The following is an 18,649-nucleotide window of genomic DNA, read 5'->3' as shown; positions in this document are numbered from 1 at the left end:
TGAGATCATGACCTGAGCTGAGGTTGGACACTTAACTGACTGAGCCACCCAGGCACCCCAGAAGCTATTTATTTTGATGAAGTCCCAATAGTTGATTTTTGCTTTTCTTTCCTTTGCCTCTGGACACATGTCTAGAAAAAAGTTGCTGTGGCCAATGTCAAAGAGATTACTGCCTGTGTTCTCTTCTAGGCTTTTTATGGTTTCAGGTCTCACATTTAGGTTGTTAATCCATTTTGGATTTATTCTTGTGTATGGTGTAAGAAAGTAGTATCTTTGTTCACTCACTTTGCCTGTCCCTGGCCAGAGGGCTCAACTATACTGAGGCTCAGCTTTTAAGTCATTTATTGTGCAAAGCTTTCCCTGAGCCCATGTTAAGGATCTTTTGGGGGGAATCCCAGGGCACCCCCTAACCATACGGTGGCAGAAATAATGGAGATAATGAGTGGACTGGGCTTGATGGTCTATAGTCAGACAATAGATTTGTAGATTTTTTCCTCCTGCTACTGATATCCAGACCCACTATGTCCATCCTCTCTGCCTCACCCAAAAGACTATATGCCCTGGGACAGATTCCTTATCTTTTTATTCCTTTTCATACCTCATTTTCAGGCATTAAGATGTTTAGTCCAATCTAAATCTAAACTTAAATCCAGCCTAGAGCTACGTCTCTTCCCCAGCCCAGCCTTACCCAGGGTGTGTGTGTGGTGTTTTTTTTTTCTTACTTCCACAGTCTGTGTTTTCCTTCATAGACCTCATTAATTCACTGTAATGTTTACTGAGTACCCACTGTGTGCTACATACTGTTCTAAGTTCTCAAGGTCAATCATCTCCAAAACAGGCAAAGATCTCTTCCCTCATACACTTTAGATTCTAATGGAAGGAGACAGAGGCAAAAAATTATGAATAAGTAAATTCTATAATATGTTAGAAAGTATTGAGTATTAAGGAAAATGGAGTACTTCATAGAGGGGATGGAAGGCAGAACCATTTTTGAGGTGGATTACCATTTGGAGTATGTGGTGAAGGTAAGCTTCCCTGAGAAGGTGAGAAAAGTCTTTGGCAAAGATTTGAAGGAGGAGAGGGGGTTATCCCTAGACACATGGGGGAAAGTGGTCTGAGAAGAAACCACAAAGTCACTGGTCCCAAGGCAGGGTGTGCCAGTGGATCTGAATGGGCAGCGAGTATGTGGTAAGTGGGCAGGACATCAAGCCAGAGAGGATGGAAATGTGGGTGAAGACCATGCAGGAACTTGGATAATGTGGTAAACACTTGGATAGTCCTTTTACATGAAATTGGGATTCAGTCGTGGCACTGAGCAGAGGTGTGACATGATTTGACCTCTGACAACCCTTACCAGTATCTAAAATGAACCTAATCATTTTCCATGCTTTTAGCTATCTCAACTCCAAACTGGGAGAGATCTGTCTTAGTCATCTTTGTGTCCATCTGAGAGAAGCAGCCAGTAAATATTTGTTGACTGTTTGGCAAAACCAGATATATCCAGGGAAGGTGGTATTCCATGGCTTATCTAGGGGAACCTGGCTGGCTCCAGAATGTCCGGACCACACAGGTCTGGGGGTTCTCCCAGAAAAGGGGAGGATGAATTACTTTCTCTTGAACTTCCTTCCATTTGGGAGGCCCCAATTGCTGTTCCAGGATCACAACCCTCATTCCCCAAATCTGCTGCATCCAGGTGATCAACAGGAAGGAACCATGACTCCCAGACCCTCGGTCCATGCAGGTGTGTGAATTTGAGTCCAAAGACAGTTCTCCAAGTCTCCCATTCTAGTCTTGCTATAATTTACTGTTCGTTGTATGAGAATGCATTTTTTTTTTTAAGAAAACAATTTACCTATTTACTCTGAAAAAGGAAATGTAGCTGGGGTGAAGGAATGCAAGAGCACCTGGCTCTGGGGTCCCAACCAGATCAGGTTTGGTCACTCACCACTGACAAAATTCAAAGGCAAACAGGCAAGTGGTGGTGAACAAGAAAGGAATGCATTTCAGTGAGGTCAACACCGGGAAGACAGCAGACTAGCATCTCAAACACTGTCTCCAAAGTGTTGAACGTATTTCCAGGCTTTTGTAAGGAAAATGTGGCACAAAGGTTGGTGGGTATGGGCAGAGGGGCAGTAAAGGTCAGGTGGGTCTTTGCCTTGGTCAGTCCCCCAGGGTCTTGCTAAATCAGGGCAGTTATTCTTGCTTGAGGGAGTAGGTTCATTTCTGGCAGAGGATGCTTTGCCCGCGGGGTCTTTTGTCCGAATTAAAAGGTAAGCTGGAAAGAGCTTAATCAGTTAGAAAGTACAAACTGTGGTCAAAGTGGAGATGGTTGAAGTCCTTTTTAATAAATAAAACTTTAATTTGAATAAGTTAATAAAAAAGCCCACTGGATCCAATTCAAAGTCAAACTAGCTCCCCTCTCCAGAAGCAACTGAGGTTACCAGTTTCTAGTGGTCCCTACCAGAGGTATTCTAAACATTTTATTGTGGCTGGGTGTGTTTGATATGCACTATGAAGTTCAATCCTCACTCGTCTAAATGGTTTTCTAGGACTGTCCCCCATTTTCAAATAAGACTGAGACTCGGAGAAAGAGTAACAACTTCTTCAAGAGCACACAATGCAGTAGCAGTGGAAGCCAGATTCAAATCCAGGCAGACTTCAGGTCCTTCGTCCTTAATCATGAGCTTCTATAGCTCGTATATAGCTGTACTATATAGTCATGGGTAAAGAGGTTCCTAACACTGGAGCTGAGGAACCAGAGGGTATTTGCACAGGGAAGAGGGAGTAACAGGTGCAGGAGAAAGCACAAATCCAGACTTCAGAAGAGAGATGTATAAGGCAGGTAGAGTATCAGGGAGCAGGAGTGGATTTTTTCTTTGTCTTTGTGTTACTGATCTCAAACTATGATATGGGAACCCCTGAGGATACCTGAGACTCTTCCAGAGTAATCCGTGAAATCAAAACTATTTCAAAACAAAACTAAGACAAATGGGAATCCTTGTGCATCCCTGGTGGGTATGTAAAAAGGTACAGCTTCTCTGAAAAACACTATGGCAGCTCCTCAAAAATATTTAAAATAGAATTAGTATTTGGGGCACCCAGGTGGCTCAGTCAGTTAAGCATCTTGATATCAGCTCAGGTCATGATTCCCAGTTTGTAAGATCAAGCCCTGCATTGAGCTCTGTGCTGGGCATAGAGCCTACATGAGCTTCTCTTTCTCCCTCTCCCTCTCCCTCTGCCCCTCCCCCAACTTGTGCACTTACTCTATCCCTCTCTAAAAAAATTATAAATAAAGTAAAATAAAATAGAATAGAATTACTAGCAATTTCACTCTTGGGTATATACCCCAAAGAATGAAAAAGTAGGGTCTTGCTGAGAAGACTCAGTGACTCCATCAAACATAATAACATTTGTATTATAGGAGTCTCAGAAGAAGAAGAAGAGAGAAAAGGGGGCAGAAATTTTGTTTGAGGAAATCATAGCTGAAAACTTCCGTGTTCTGGGGACAGAAACAGACATCCAAATCCAGGAGGTACTAACTCCCATCAAAATAAACAAAAGCAGCCAACGTCGAGGCATATTTAATTAAAATTGCAAAATATAGTGATAAAGAAAAATTCTAGAAGCAGCAAGACAAAAGAAGTCCCTAACTGACAAGGGAAGACCCATAAGGCTGGCTGCAGATCTCTCAAAAGAAACTTGGCAAGCCAGAAGGGAGTGGCATGGTATGTTCAATGTCTTAATAGGAAATGTCTGCAACCAAGAATTCTCTATACAGCAAGGCTATCATTCAGATTAGAAGGAGAAATAGATTCCCAGACGAACAAAATCTAAAGGATTTCGTGACCACTAACCCAGCTCTGCAAGAAATATTAAAGGGGATTCTTTGAGCGGAACAGAAAGACCAAAGATGAGAAGACAAGAAAGGAACAGAGAAAATCTCCAGAAACAAAGACAAAACAACTACTTAAATGGCAATAAACACATATCAATCGATAATTGCTCTGGATGTGAATAGACTAAATGCTCCAATCAAAAGACATAGTGCATCAGAATGGATAAAAAACCAAGACCCATCTATATGCTGCCTACAAAAGACTCAATTTGGACCTAATGATACCTGCAGATTGAAAGTGAGACAATGTAGAAACATTTGTCATGCAAATGGTAACAAAAGAGGGCCAGGGTAGCCATACTTGTATCAGACAAACTAGATTATTTAAAAAAATTTTTTTTCAATGTTTGAGACACAGAGAGACAGAGCATGAGTAGGGAAGGGCAGAGAGAGAGGGAGACACAGAATTCGAAGCAGGCTCCAGGCTGTGAGCTGTCAGCACAGAGCCTGACGTGGGGCTCAAACCCACACACCATGAGATCATGACCTGAGCCGAAGTCAGATGCCCAACCGACTGAGCCACCCAGGCGCCCCAAGACAAACTAGATTTTTTTTTTTCAACGTTTATTTATTTTGGGGACAGAGAGAGACAGAGCACGAATGGGGGAGGGGCAGAGAGAGAGGGAGACACAGAATCAGAAACAGGTTCCAGGCTCTGAGCCATCAGCCCAGAGCCCGACGCGGGGCTCGAACTCCCGGACTGCGAGATCGTGACCGGGCTGAAGTCGGACGCTTAACCGACTGCGCCACCCAGGCGCCCCTTGATTTTTAAGCCAAAGACTGTAACAAGAGCTAAAGAAGGGCACTTTATCATAATATAGGGGACTCTCCAGTAAGATCTAACAGTTGTAAATATTCAGGCTCCTAACATGAGACACCAAAATATATAAAACAATTAATAGCAAAGATAAAGGAACTCATTGATAATAATACAATACTAGTAGGGGATTTTAACACCCCACTTATAGCAATGGAAAGATCATCTAAGCAGAAGATCAACGAGGAAACAATGACTTTGAATGACACACTGGACCAGATGGACTTAACAGATATATTCAGAACATTCCATCCTAAAGCAGCAAAATACACATGGGAGATTCTCCAGAATAGATCACATACTAGGTCGCAAATCAGCCCTCAACAGGTTCAAAAAGATTGAGATCATACCATGCATATTTTCCGACCGCACCCTTGTGAAACTAGAAGTTAACCACAAGAAAAAAATTGGAAAGACCACAAATACATGAAGGTTGAACAACATGCTACTAAACAATGAATGGGTCAATCAGGAAATAAAAGAAGAAATAAAATACATGGAAACAAATTAAAATGAAAAGCAGGGTTTTGAAGAGATATTTGTTCGTGATAGGATTATTCACAATAGCCAGAAGGTAGGGTCAGGGGATGAATGGATAAACAGAATATGGTATATCCATATGATAGAATGTTGTTTAGCCTTTTAAAAAGTGAAATTCTGTTGTATGCTCTAACGAGGATGAACCTTTGAAGATAGTGTGTTAAGTGAAATAAGCCAGTCACAGGAGGACAAAGGTTGTGTGTTTCCATTTATGTGAGGTTCCTGGAGCAGTCAGATTCATAGAGACAGAAAGTAGAAGCTGGTTGCCACGTGCTAGGATGAGGGAGAACTGGGGAGTTCTTGCATAATGGGGACAGTTTCAGGCTAGAAAGATGAGATGGTTCTGGAGATGGATGATGGTGATAGCTGCATAACAATGTGAAAGCACTTAATGCCACTGAACTGTACACTTAAAAATGATTAAAATAATACATTTTATGGTATATATATTTGTAATAAAAAAGAAAAAAATACATCAATAGAGAGAGAGGGAAACAAGTAAACAAATCTAAGATAACATTTTCCTTTTTTACTCTCATGCTCTGACAAGGATACAGTGGTTATTTCCAGAGGCTACATGTCAGGTGACTCTGCAACTAAGTGACAGATAAAAATCTGTCTTCTGTTAAGGATGGTGTTCAAGAGATTTACAAAAATGTAAAATGAAGCCTCTCTTTTCTTTCTTTCTTTCTTTCTTTCTTTCTTTCTTTCTTTCTTTCTTTCTTTCTCTCTCTCTTTCTTTCTTTCTTTCTTTCTTTCTTTCTTTCTTTCTTTCTTTCTTTCTTTCTTTCTCTTTCTTCTTTGTAAAATGAAGCCTCTCTTTTCTTTCTTTCTTTCTTTCTTTCTTTCTTTCTTTCTTTCTTTCTTTCTTTTCTTTTGTTTTTTACAAAGTATACTTACCTCTGTATTAACACATATCTTATTTGTGGTAAAATATAATGGTTTGTTACTGTTATTATTAAAAGCACACATATTTATAAAATCTCTCAGTTTTAATTTCTAGTATAGTAAATAGAACCCATAGAAATAAAAGCTCATTGAAGTGTATAGGGGGGTTGAGGTCAACAAGTCTACTAAGCATTGATGTGACAATTCCGAGGCGAGGCAGGGGATTTATTCTCTGTGCATGTGTGCCAGCCCACCCTGATAAGCTGGTCTCTTTCTTCAGGCTGGCAAGCGACCTACAGATCCAGCCCTGTGGTGAGTGAGCAGTGATGGGGATGAAATAATGAACTTCAGTGAACTGAGTGAACTCAGCCAGCAGGCAGCCAATGTCCTTTTGGGTGCATGCAGCCAGCAGCATGGGGACCTTGTGGCTGTGGTGCTGCCCCAAGTGCCTGAAAGGTGGCTGGTGACCCTGGGCTGCATGCGAGGAGGTTGGTAATTGGCCACCTGGTCTGGTCACCCTCTCCCTTGTGAAGGAAGCTGATGGCAGAGAAATTCAACTGCCCCTCCCAAAAGATGTCCCGTCCACATAGCATACTGTCTCTCCTCATAAGGAAATACCACCCTTTTTTCTAATTATTTAAGCAAGCTATGCACCAAGCACTATGCTAGAGGTTGCTAATACAGAGTAAACAAAACATGGCCTGTGCATTCATGGGACTTAAAGATCTTTGGAGAAAGATGGCCATTCAACTATTAATTGCACACATAATTATTTCATCACAATTTTGATAAATGGCATGAGAATTTTATAAGAACTTAATGAAAAAAAAGTTGGCAAACTATGACCTATAGGCTAAATCTGGTCCACAGATTGTTTTTGTAAATAAAGTTTTATTGGACCATAGCCATGCCCTATTTACATATAGTCTGTAGCTGCTTTTGCACCACAATGGGAGACTTGAGTATTTGGGACAGACAGCATCTGGCCCATAGGGCTGAAAATATTTACTATTTGGCCCTTTGCACAAAAATGTTGTCATTCCCTATTATAAAAGGAGACCTGAACTGACTAATCTGAGAGGGTCACTGAAGTCTCAGTGGAGTGATATTTGGGCTGGAATCTGAAGGATATGTGGGATTCAGCCAGGAGAAGAGACAGAGAGGGATGCCTCGAGCAGAAGGAACAGAACAGACAGGAAAGAAGCTTGCAAATTACGGGAAACACTGAAAAGAGGTCTGTGTATTTGGAGACAGCAAGGAGAAACTAGTGGCAAGTGAGCCTGGAAAGATGGGCAGGACCCTGGATGCCATGGGGAGGGTTCTGCATCCTTATCCAGTGAGGAATGGAAAAGCATGGATGGATTGAGTGACATGATCATATTCTGTTTGTAAAAGGTCATGCTGGATGGTGCATAGAGATGAGATGAAGGAGGGCAGGAGTGGGTTGGGAAACCCAGACAGGAGACAAGGCATAATGGTGGCTTCAAGCTTGGATGGGGTGGTTGAGACAGAGACAAGTAAGTGGATTTAAGAGGCAATTAGGAGGAAGTTGAGAACACCCTTTTTTATGTTTATTTATTTTTGTGAGAGAGTGTGAGCAGGGGAGGAGCAGAGAGAGAGGGAGACACAGAATCCAAAGCAGGTTCCAGGCTCTCAGCTGTCAGCACAGAGCCCAATGCGAGGCTCGAACCTACAAACCATGAGATCATGACCTGAGCCAAGTCAGACGCTTAACCAACTGAGCTGCCCAGGTGCCCCAAGAACACCCTTTTTTGATGAATGACATATGGTAGTGGAAGAAAGCCAGGGAGATGGGGAAGTCACAGACACTCAGGCAGCTGGGTGGATGCTACAGGCTTTCCCTGCAGTGAGGACCATAGGGAGAAACAGGTATTGGGGTGTTGGGATAAGATGACAGGTTCAGTTAGGTAAGTGTTGGGGGTGCTCATGTGATGTTCAAGAAGGGATGAGAAGTTCCCATTAAAAGATAAATAGGTCCTGGGGATGTAACGTACAGCATGGGACTCTAGTTAATGATAATGTCTGGTGTATTTGCAAGTCGCTAAGAGAGTAGATCTTAGAAGTTGTTATCACCAGAAAGAATACTTGTAATTATGTGTGGTGATGGATGTTAACTTGTGTGGTAAGCATTTCGTAATATATCCATATAGCAAATTATTACTTGGGACACCTAAAAATAGTACAGTGTTATATATCAATTATATCTCAATCAAAAATATGTATGGGAAAAAGAAAAGGGGATTGGAAGTGAGAAGAAATTGCATTGAAGGGCACAACAGCTGGGATGGAGACAGAAATTCTAGAATCATCAACCTTTAGAGATGAGAGATGACAAATGGAGAGGTCTAAGAATGAGCCACAGAAACTCCTGCACAACCTTCCCTCATTCCCACCCTTTCCTTCCTGGCCTCTCTCACATGCAACAGATATTCTCTCAATAAGGAGGAAGATGTAATTGTGGTCAAAACACAGGAGTAATCAGAGGAGGTAGAAACAATTGTAGGAACTTGGGGTCTCATGGAGGCCCTTCCAGGCCATGTGAGGAAGGTGACAGAGTGAGAGATTATGGTCTGAAGGGAAGGAGAACTCAGCGGGGGAGATGTGTCTGCTTTTCTGTGGGCCTGACTCAACATGGCCATTATGGTGGAGACACACTGGACGTGGTTAACAGGTCCAGTGTGGATCCTGAAGTGTTACAAGTGGGAAGAAAGTGAGCCAGGGGTAAAAGCTGTTCATCAGGAGGAATGTGCGAAATCAGCTTTGTAAATGGTGAACTGTAAGTCTAGTTATTCTCTAGAAGAATAAACAGGGGCGCCTGGGTGGTTCAGTCAGTCAAGCATCCAACTTCAGCTCAGGTCACTCACAGCTTGTGAGTTCGAGCCCCGCATCGGGCTTTGTGCTGACAGCTCAGAGCCTGGTGCCTGCTTCAGATTCTGTGTCTCCCTCTCTCTCTGCCCCTCCCCTGCTCACTCTCTGTCTCCCTCTCCTTCCACAATAAAGAAACTTTAGAAGAATAAACAAAATCATGAGAGTCTCATCAAGATAGAAAACAAAAACGAAGAAAACTAAGAGCACTCTCGCCTGTGAAAATTCAGTGTCCCAGGTTTGGGAGAAGTCACCAGGGTCTAGAGTAGGACCTGTGTTGCAGGACTAGAAAAATTCTAAATGTCTTTCCTTAGTTTAGATCCTATATGAGAGTCTTTGGATATAGGAAACTCCTGTGGGGCAGTGTATGTGTGTTTGGGGGGGTGGGGGGGAAGAAGGGTTAGACTGTCCATGGTGTGAGATCAGTTTCTCTCCCTAGTCCCAGTACACCTCTTGAAGTTCACCACCACCAGGAAATCTGTTACAATCACTCTGATCCTCAGTGGCTTGTTACTGATATTCCCCAGTGGCCATCCCTTCCTCACCCCTCCCCCATTTGCTCCCTACTGGCTGTTTACATCACGTTTCTCTAGGGGAGAAGATAACCCTCACTCCCAGTTCTCTCTAAGACTTTTGCCTCCTCCAGGCCTCATCTTCATGCCCGGGACTATCCAAATGAAAGCCAAGGACGTTCTTTGTATGCCGCAGATGTCTAAGGCCAGGGCCATCATGGCTGGCGACAGAGTGGCCCAGGCAGTGGACGCTGTGACCCCTGACTGCCCTTTCCTGAAAACGAAGCTACTGGTATCTGAGAAAAGCTGGAATGGGTGGCTGGATTTCAGGACACTGCTACGGTGAGTATCTACATGTCTCATCCTGCGTTTTCGCCAAAAGTGGAAACTGAACAAAGCACTTAGGAGCAGGTGCTTTATTTGGGAGGTCCAGGGAGCAGAGTGTGAGACTGGGGAGTGTGAAGCAGGGAAGAAGGAAAAGATAATTTAAAAGTTTGTTATTGGGTCACTGCATGGGGTAAGTGGGCTTGATCTGCAGGGGCCTCACAGAATGCCTCCCAGGATTGTCCACTCAAGGACTGACAAGCATTGAGCCATCTGACTCCTATTGGTGGAGGGTTGTACTGGGCGGGGCATCATATACCCCACACTTGGGGGCTGCACATGCGTGCATGCAGAGCAGGCTCAGAGTCCCTTGCCATGGTGGTAACAGAGAAGTCCTGGGCACAAAAGGGAGTCACCCATGGTCCACACCAAGAGCAGCACCAACTGGATTGAAATCCCCAGAGCTGGTTACTGCAAACCTGGCAGGAATCAGAGGTGAGGCCAAGAGCATATAAGGTAAAATACAAGAGGATGCTGATATACTGAGTGTCTTCTCCCTACCCTCTGTATCTCTATGCAAGGCTTCTAACGCTATGTGTCCTTCCAACAGTGGATGGCAGGATTGATTGGAAGAATGTGTTTCCCTGTCACATGTTTGGACTCCCTCCACTAGAGACACATCTCTTAGAATGCCCATAGGAAGAACAAAAGCTTTTTCTAATTTCACAAGCATGACATGACAAAAGCTTTTGTTCTCTCTATGGGTTTCCTAACTGTCAAAGAAAGAGACAACATGTGACGAGCTTTGAGAGACTTGAAATCGAGACACTACAGGAGATGTTTGAGAGAGGGAAGTCAAGGGAAAATAGAAGAGGCTGTACTGCGAGAACTGATACTAAGTGAGCACATATTGTTTACCTTGTATTGTGCAAGGGCTCCCAACAACAATCAGGTTAACGTTTATTGAGTTTGTGCTGAGCAAGTTGCTCATTTTCTTTGTTCTTTCTTTGTGTTACAATTAATTTCCTTTTCTCATTAACTCTATGAGAATTATCGATGCCATTTCACAGATACAGAAAATGGAACTCAGAGAAGTTAAATAAATAGTCCAGAGTCCCATAGTTAACAAAGTGCCAAATCTGAGTGGTTTTTGAGTCCAAGCCTGACTGGATGTCTTGATCTTAACCATTCATAAGCTCCCCTTTTGAAGTGGGCTGGCTTGACTTGTCCTTGCCAGCATGGAGGAAAGTGGAAAGAGATGAGTCTCCAGGACTTCTGGTGTCCAGGGCAGAACTGAGAATTGGACAGTTTGTGTCTTTGTCAGAGAAGCGTCTACCACTCATTGCTGTGTTGAGACTGGAAGCCAAGAAGCAGCTGCCATCTACTTCACCAGTGGGACTAGTGGCCTTCCCAAGGTGGCAGAACACTCCCACTCAAGCCTGGGCATCAAGGCCAAGATGAATGCTGGGTAAGAAAAGCCCTTCCTCTCTACAGAGATACATGATCAGGGCTTGAGACTTTTCAGAGCTCAAATCCATTTCTCTTTGGATGGACTACCACTGGTGTTTTCGAGAAAGACAGTTGGGAAGGGAGGCAAGAGGGAGCATGACTTAGCAAGCTGGATGTCAAGTGACCTTTGGTGGGACATTTTTGTTTCAGATAACTTGGGATCTCCTAGCCTCTTCAGTGTTTGGAGCCATGTATCTAACAGGATTAGCACAAGGTATATATGTTCCCCCTTTGTGATGGCTACCAGCAGCTCCAAATATAGGTTTTTAGCAGTTTAGCAAATCACATAATACAAGAGCATCTTTTCCCCTAAAGGCACCAGCAAAAGTCTTCAGGTTGATTCTCATTGGACCGTGTTAAGTCATGGGCCCATCATTAAATCAATCCCTTAAGCAGGGTGATGGAACACTCTGATTGGCCAGTTCTGGGTCATGTGATCACCTCTGAAGCAAGTGCAGGAAAGATGGAGAAAAGACAGACTTACACCCATGATATGGACTGAGGGAGAGAGGCATAGCTCTCCACAGGAAAACAGGGGTGCTCTTACCAGAAAAGGCAAAAAGCACAGAATCCACTATATATCTGTGTTCACTCTAGGGCAGGGAACTAAAGCATGGCGGTTGACACTGAAGGGGGACCCAGTTTTTGGAAGTGGGCGCAAGATAGGAGTTTGCCCCAGGGAAAGGGAAAAAAAAAAGTATTTTTGAATCTAGGGTAGAGATGAGAGCAGCTATGTTAAGCCTAAAGCTAATGAAATCTGTACATAATCCAGAAGCTCACTGATGCTTTGTCACCACAGGGTAATTGTCCTATGTGGATTTTCTGAGAAATCAACTCTGGGAAGGAGATTAACATGCAAGAGGTTTATTAGGGAGTGCTTTGGGATCAACACTTGAAGAAAGAAAGAGAAAGGAAGGGAAGGGAAATGAAGGGAAGGGAAGGGGCAGGATTGGGCAACAGGCGAAGGTGCACTGTGATGTAGTCACACTGGGGACCTCAAACACCCCCATGGGGAGTTCTGCAGGTAGGATGACCTTTCAGAGTTTTCTGAGCTGCAGGCAAGGTTTGGGAGGGTGCTTTATAGCCCTATGTAGATCAGGCATGGTTGCAGGCTGCACTGGGATGGGAATATGGCCCTGGGAGAGGAAGCTTTCTTTGGCTGCAGCACTCCCCTAAGAGGTCTGGCAGTGGGGTGGGAGGGTTAAATCATTCTTATGGCGGGGGGGGGGGGGGGTGGGAGTGGGCAGCACATCAAAGAGCCCACCACAGACTTTCAGCCTCAAATTCATTGTGAGGTAGTCAGTCCTAGCACAGCCTCTGGAATTAGACAGTTGCATCCAAAATTCATCTCCATTGCCTACTTAACAATCTCACTTGCCTCAGCTCCCTTATCTGTGAAATGGGGATAATGATGTTACTCCTTCACAGGTTGTTAAGAAGGTTGTTAATATTTGTAAGACATAAGGCACTTAGAAGACTAGCACATACTAAGCATGTAGTATTTTAAAAGGAAACTAAAAATCCAATCATACCCAATATATTATGAATTTTGAGTTGTAAATGAATATTTTGGAGGATCCAGTGGATCCACAGTCATATTACTCAATAGATGTGTTTTTTTTACAAGGCTCTCCTCTAGAATGTTTGGGCAGCATTCTTTCTACCTCTTCCCTCCTTCCAGGGACCAAACACTCCCTGGGTCTCCTGTGAGGCTACTCTCTACCCTCTATCTACACCCCAGGGGCCAACTAGTAAATATTTTAGGAACTCAACTCAGCCACCAGAGACCATTGGAAATGAATGGGTATAGCTGTATTTCAATAAAACTGTATTTACAAACACAGGAGGAGGGCTGGATTTTGCCCACAGGCTATAGTTTGCCAATCTCTGCTCCATCCCATTGTGATTTTAACAAACTCCTTCATCCACAAAGTCAGTCTTGCCTCTGGAAATTTCCCACATCAGCTGTTAAGAAGGTAACTTTTTCCATATCAGTATCCCTGTTGTTATTTATCAGACCTAAGGCTATCTGACTCTAAGACCAAAGCCCTGGCAAAGCTAAGCCTTGTAACAGGAAGCCTCTGTGAACTGTCTTCACAGTCCTAGGATTCTGGAATGTTAGAGATGGAAGAGTCCCGACATCAAACATGTTTTCCCCTACAGGTAAGAAAAATGAAATTGGAGAGATTTTATAGTTCTGCCAAGGGCACACCAACAAGAAATGGCTGAGCTGGAATTCAAAGTTGGGTTTTGTAACTCTTAAATATCTTGTGTCTCTAGTCCAAGCTAATAACTACAGCTAAGATATTTCTAGTGTTTACTCATGCTAAGAACTTAGCCTGTGTAAATTTATTTTATCCTCACAACAACCCAACAAAGTTGTGACTATCCTCCAGTTAAGTCAGTGGGGAAATTGTCTCAGAAAAGTCAAGTGACCTGTCCAAAGTCAGGTGGGTTGTAGGGGAGAGACTGCAGCCCAGAGAGTGTGAGGTCAAAGCTCAGGTGTCTGACTGTGCACTGTTGTGTTTGCTGTGCTGCTCTCCCCTGTTCTAGAGTATGCCAGACACCATGGAGTAGACCTTTATGTACTGTTCCAGTCATTCTCTTCTTGTCCTTGTCCCAGAACACTTTCTGAAGCTCCTTATTCTCTAGAGGCTGCCCTCACTCACCTACAGCCTCCAGCCTCAAGAGCTTCCCCTGAGCAGTTCTTCTGAAAAATTCAGCCCCACTGGGGTCACAGATGGCCCACACTGGATTGACCTCTCCCAACAGGGGAGTTTGTCTCAGACTTGCCCAAAACTGTCACAGGGAAAATCCAGCAGAAGAAGCTTCAAGAACAGGAGTGGTAGAATTCTGGGCAAGCTGGGGCCCAGTGAGACCTGCAAGGACACCCTTTTGGGCCCTGCCCTTCTTCTATTTACTTCCATTTTCCTTTGGGCCTTCTGCCTTCTTCTGGGTATATGAGAATCCTTATGAAAAGACATCCAATATTTGTCTTTCCCTGGCTACTAGCGTAAAATCTCATGTTAGATATTGAAAGAATAAAGGGAGGGAATGAAAGAGAGGGAAGGAGAGGGGAACAAAGAAAAAAGAAAAATAAGAGAGAAAAATAAAACAGCAAAATAAAGCAATTGAGAAAGAAAGGGAGGGAGGGAAGGTGGGATGGAAGAAAGAGAATTAGAGGGAAAGAAGGAAGGAAGGGAGGGAGGAAGGGAGGAAGGGAGGTAAGAAGGAAGGGAGGGAGGGAGGAAGGGAGGGAGAAAGGAAATAAAACACTTGATAAACATATAAGAGAGACTGATGAAGAAAAATGATGGAAGACTGGAAAAGTAGGAGAAAGGGAGGAGAGAGGGGGACTGATAATGACTCCCACAGATAAGCAGATAAACAGACAGTGGCAGAGTCCAGCAGAATCCTGGATCTTAGGAAGGAAATGAAAGGTCAAGACCCTCCATCTCACCCCTGGACCGGCCTCTATACAGAGAGGCATGTGCACGTGGTTGGGACATTGGAGGCCTCCCCAAGTCACCCCAAACCAGGCATGATCAGAGGAGGGGAATATCCATTTATTGAGTATTTGCCACATGCCAGACACTGGCCTAGGGATTTTGTCTGTCCTGTGGCATCTACAGACCTCAGAACATAGGTATGAGGACAGTGTAGGCACCTCCAAAGAAGTGTCCCTTCCCCATGGCTCGTGTTTGTGGGGATATCAAGTGTTCCTAGAATCAAGTAATGAAATCATTTTTTTAAAAATTTTTAATGTTTTTATTTATTTTTGAGACAGAGAGAGAGCATGAGCAGGGGAGGGGCAGAGAGAGAGGGAGACACAGAGCAGGCTCCAGGCTCTGAGCTGTCAGCACAGAGCCTGACATGGGGCTCGAACTCACGGACTGTGAGATCATGACCTGAGCTGAAGTCAGATGCTTAACCGACTGAGCCACCCAAGTGCCCCCTAAAATCATTTTTAAATCAAGACCATGGGGATTGTCTTTGGAGACAATAAAGAAGGGGAGAGGGGCATTGTTGAATGATGAACCACAGACTCAGTTTCTGGGGCCTCTGGGGGGCTTTGTTTCGAACCCGGGGATGGAGGATAAACCTTCGTAGCAGTTTCAAGTGAGTTGGAGAAGCAAGCAAAGGACCTCAGAGAGTCTAGATTCTTCTCCTTAAGAATACTTAGTAATAACAGCAACAGCAGTAGTTAGAATATCACTCGCTTATCAAGTTCTTGCCAAGTGTCAGGCTCTATACTGCAAAAATACAGATATTGATCCCACTTAAAATTCATAGTCACCCTTTGATTCAGGTACTATTTTTGTTGTTGTTCTGAAAGTTTATTTATTTATTTATTTTGGAAGAAACAGTGCAAGTGAGGGAGGGGCAGAGAGAGAGAGAGAATCCCAAGTAGGCTCTGCACTGCCAGTGCAGAGCCTGATGCAGGTCTCAAACCCATGAAGCTGCGAGATCATGACCTGAACTGAAACCAAGAGTCAGACGCTCAACCAACTGAGCCACCCAGACACCCCTGATTTGGGTACTATTATGTTCCTCATTTTACAGAGAAGAAAACAAAGACTTGGAGAGATTAAGTGATAATCCCCAAAGCCACATAGCTGGTAAACGACAGCAGAAGTTTCAAACATACCTACGACACCCGTGCACCCTTTCATTTCACTTGCCATCTCTTCCAGCCCCTGGCAAAGTACTTCTCTTGCAGTCATCTTAAAATTCCCACTCCAATGTGTACATACTGTGATATCCTGCAATCCACTGAAAGACACCAGAGTTTATGTTTGGGCTAGTAGAGAAACACAATCTGTTAATCAAATAGCACAACTTTGTCTTTCTTAATCTGGATTTATCCAGGTTTAAGGGAATATCATTTAATTGACAGCTTCCAAAAATTTTAAATTTGGCAGATTGTTCATTTTGACACTTTCATTGCTATCTTTATTGTTTTTTATGATATCCCCTTCCTCACTGCCCAGCCCACAATCTCCTTATCTTCTCAATGCTCAGGAATGATTGATGATGGGAACCCATATCTTTAGGGGAAATGTCTGACCTACCCAAAATCAGCAATCTGCATCTCCTCCCTTCACTCCATCCCCTTCTCTGTATGGGTTGGAAAATGTAGTCATAATATTTAGCCTCTCCTTTTCACAAAGATTGGCTTCCTGGGGTTATAATGAAATCACCAAATATCATCTTTTTCAGGATGAGATAAAGATAGATAACCTCATCCTTCCTGTCCTTATCTAGTAAAAGCCTGTATGATACCCCCGTAATCCCAGGAATTAAGAAGTAAGGATTGCCAGGTCCCAGTGGCCAAGTATTGGATGTGTATAATTTCCCTGGGCAATCAATAGCTCTAGGAGATTCCCAGGCTAACCAATTTGCATATGTGTTGGTGACATAGTATGTCCCAAGATTGCTGCCATTATTTGTACTTAGAAGGAGGAACTTAGCCTGGGGAAGGTGCACTCAATATTATTTCAACATCAAGTTCAAGTTTTGAAATGACAGAAGGAGTGGTCATTGTAACACATGTTAAAGGGTTTGGACTTCATCTGGAGAATAATGAATTCAGTCAACAATGCAAGTCTAAATGATTACCTTGGTAGGTGAGAGGTGAATGTATTAAAGGTAAGTTTGAGAAACTGTTTTCTTAAATATTTGTTTATTAAGTAATATCTATACCGAATATGGGACTTGAATTCACAACCCCGAAATCAAGAGCTGCACACTCTTCCAACAGAGCCAGCCAGGCACCCCAAATTTGAGAAATTATCAGAAGAATTTCTTCTTGGAATCTGGTGACTTTGTGACTACATAAGACAAATGGAGTTAAGGGAAAAGAGGTGCTTAAGGATGATGTCTAGGTTTTTGATTACTTATACTGGGGTAGGTGACTGTAAAACTTTCTGAGAGGAACAAGTTTGAAGGTGGGGATATTGATTTCAGTTGTGGTCATGTTAATATAGGTCATACCGAGGTTGGTATGTATTTAGTAATCAATTGAATATTCAAGTTTGAACTCAGGGGAAAGGTTATGATTTTATTTTATTTTATTTTATTTTATTTTATTTTATTTTATATTTTATTTTATTTTATTTTTCAATATATGAAATTTATTGTCAAAATGGTTTCCATACAACACCCAGTGCTCATCCCAAAAGGTGCCCTCCTCAATACTCATCAGCCACCCTCCCCTCCCTCCCACCCTCCATCAACCCTCAGTTTGTTCTCAGTTTTTAAGAGTCTCTTATGCTTTGGCTCTCTCCCACTCTAACCTTTTTTTTTTTTTCCTTCCCCTCCCCCATGGTCTTCTGTTAAGTTTCTCAGGATCCACATAAGAGTGAAAACATATGGTATTTGTCTTTCTGTGTATGGCTTATTTCACTTAGCATCACACTCTCCAGTTCCATCCACGTTGCTACAAAGGGCCATATTTCGTTCTTTCTCATTGCCCTGTAATACTCCATTGTGTATATAAACCAAAATTTCTTTATCCATTCATCAGTTGATGGACATTTAGGCTCTTTCCATAACTTGGCTATTGTTGAGAGTGCTGCTATAAACATTGGGGTACAAGTGCCCCTATACGTCAGCACTCCTGTATCCCTTGGGTAAATTCCTAGCAGTGCTATTGCTGGGTCATAGGGTAGGTCTATTTTTAATTTTCTGAGGAACCTCCACACTGTTTTCCAGAGCGGGTGCACCAGTTTGCATTCCCACCAACAGTGCAAGAGGGTTCCCGTTTCTCCACATCCTCTCCAGCATCTATAGTCTCCTGATTTGTTCATTTTGGCCACTCTGACTGGTGTGAGGTAATATCTGAGTGTGGTTTTGATTTGTATTTCCCTGATGAGGAGCGACGTTGAGCATCTTTTCATGTGCCTGTTGGCCATCCATACGTCTTCTTTACAGAAGTGTCTATTCATGTTTTCTGCCCATTTGTTCACTGGGTTATTTGTTTTTCGGGTGTGGAGTTTGGTGAGCTCTTTATAGATTTTGGATACTAGCCCTTTGTCCGATATGTCATTTGCAAATATCTTTTCCATTCCGTTGGTTATCTTTTAGTTTTGTTGGTTGTTTCCTTTGCTGTGCAGAAGCTTTTTATCTTCATAAGGTCCCAGTAGTTCATTTTTGCTTTTAATTTCCTTGCCTTTGGGGATGTATCGAGTAAGAAATTGCTACGGCTGAGGTCAGAGAGGTCTTTTCCTGCTTTCTCCTCTAGGGTTTGGATGGTTTCCTGTCTCACATTCAGGTCCT

General features: G+C 43.1%; 1 long non-coding RNA gene across 1 annotated transcript in view; it reads right to left on the bottom strand.

Moving 5' to 3' along the window:
- The window catches only part of LOC109495254, a 33,079-nt gene that overhangs the window by 5,984 nt on the left and 8,446 nt on the right, over nucleotides 1–18,649 (bottom strand). The window contains exon 2 of the long non-coding RNA XR_002150574.2: nucleotides 16,020–16,144. This is a non-coding gene — a long non-coding RNA (uncharacterized LOC109495254). The remainder of the gene's footprint in view (nucleotides 1–16,019; nucleotides 16,145–18,649) is intronic.

This window comes from Felis catus, chromosome E3 (genome assembly GCF_018350175.1).
Source record: "Felis catus isolate Fca126 chromosome E3, F.catus_Fca126_mat1.0, whole genome shotgun sequence".
Taxonomy (NCBI): Eukaryota; Metazoa; Chordata; class Mammalia; order Carnivora; family Felidae; genus Felis; species Felis catus.
The sequence above is the reverse complement of the archived record's forward strand: the minus strand, read 5'-3'. Positions and strand labels throughout refer to the sequence as shown.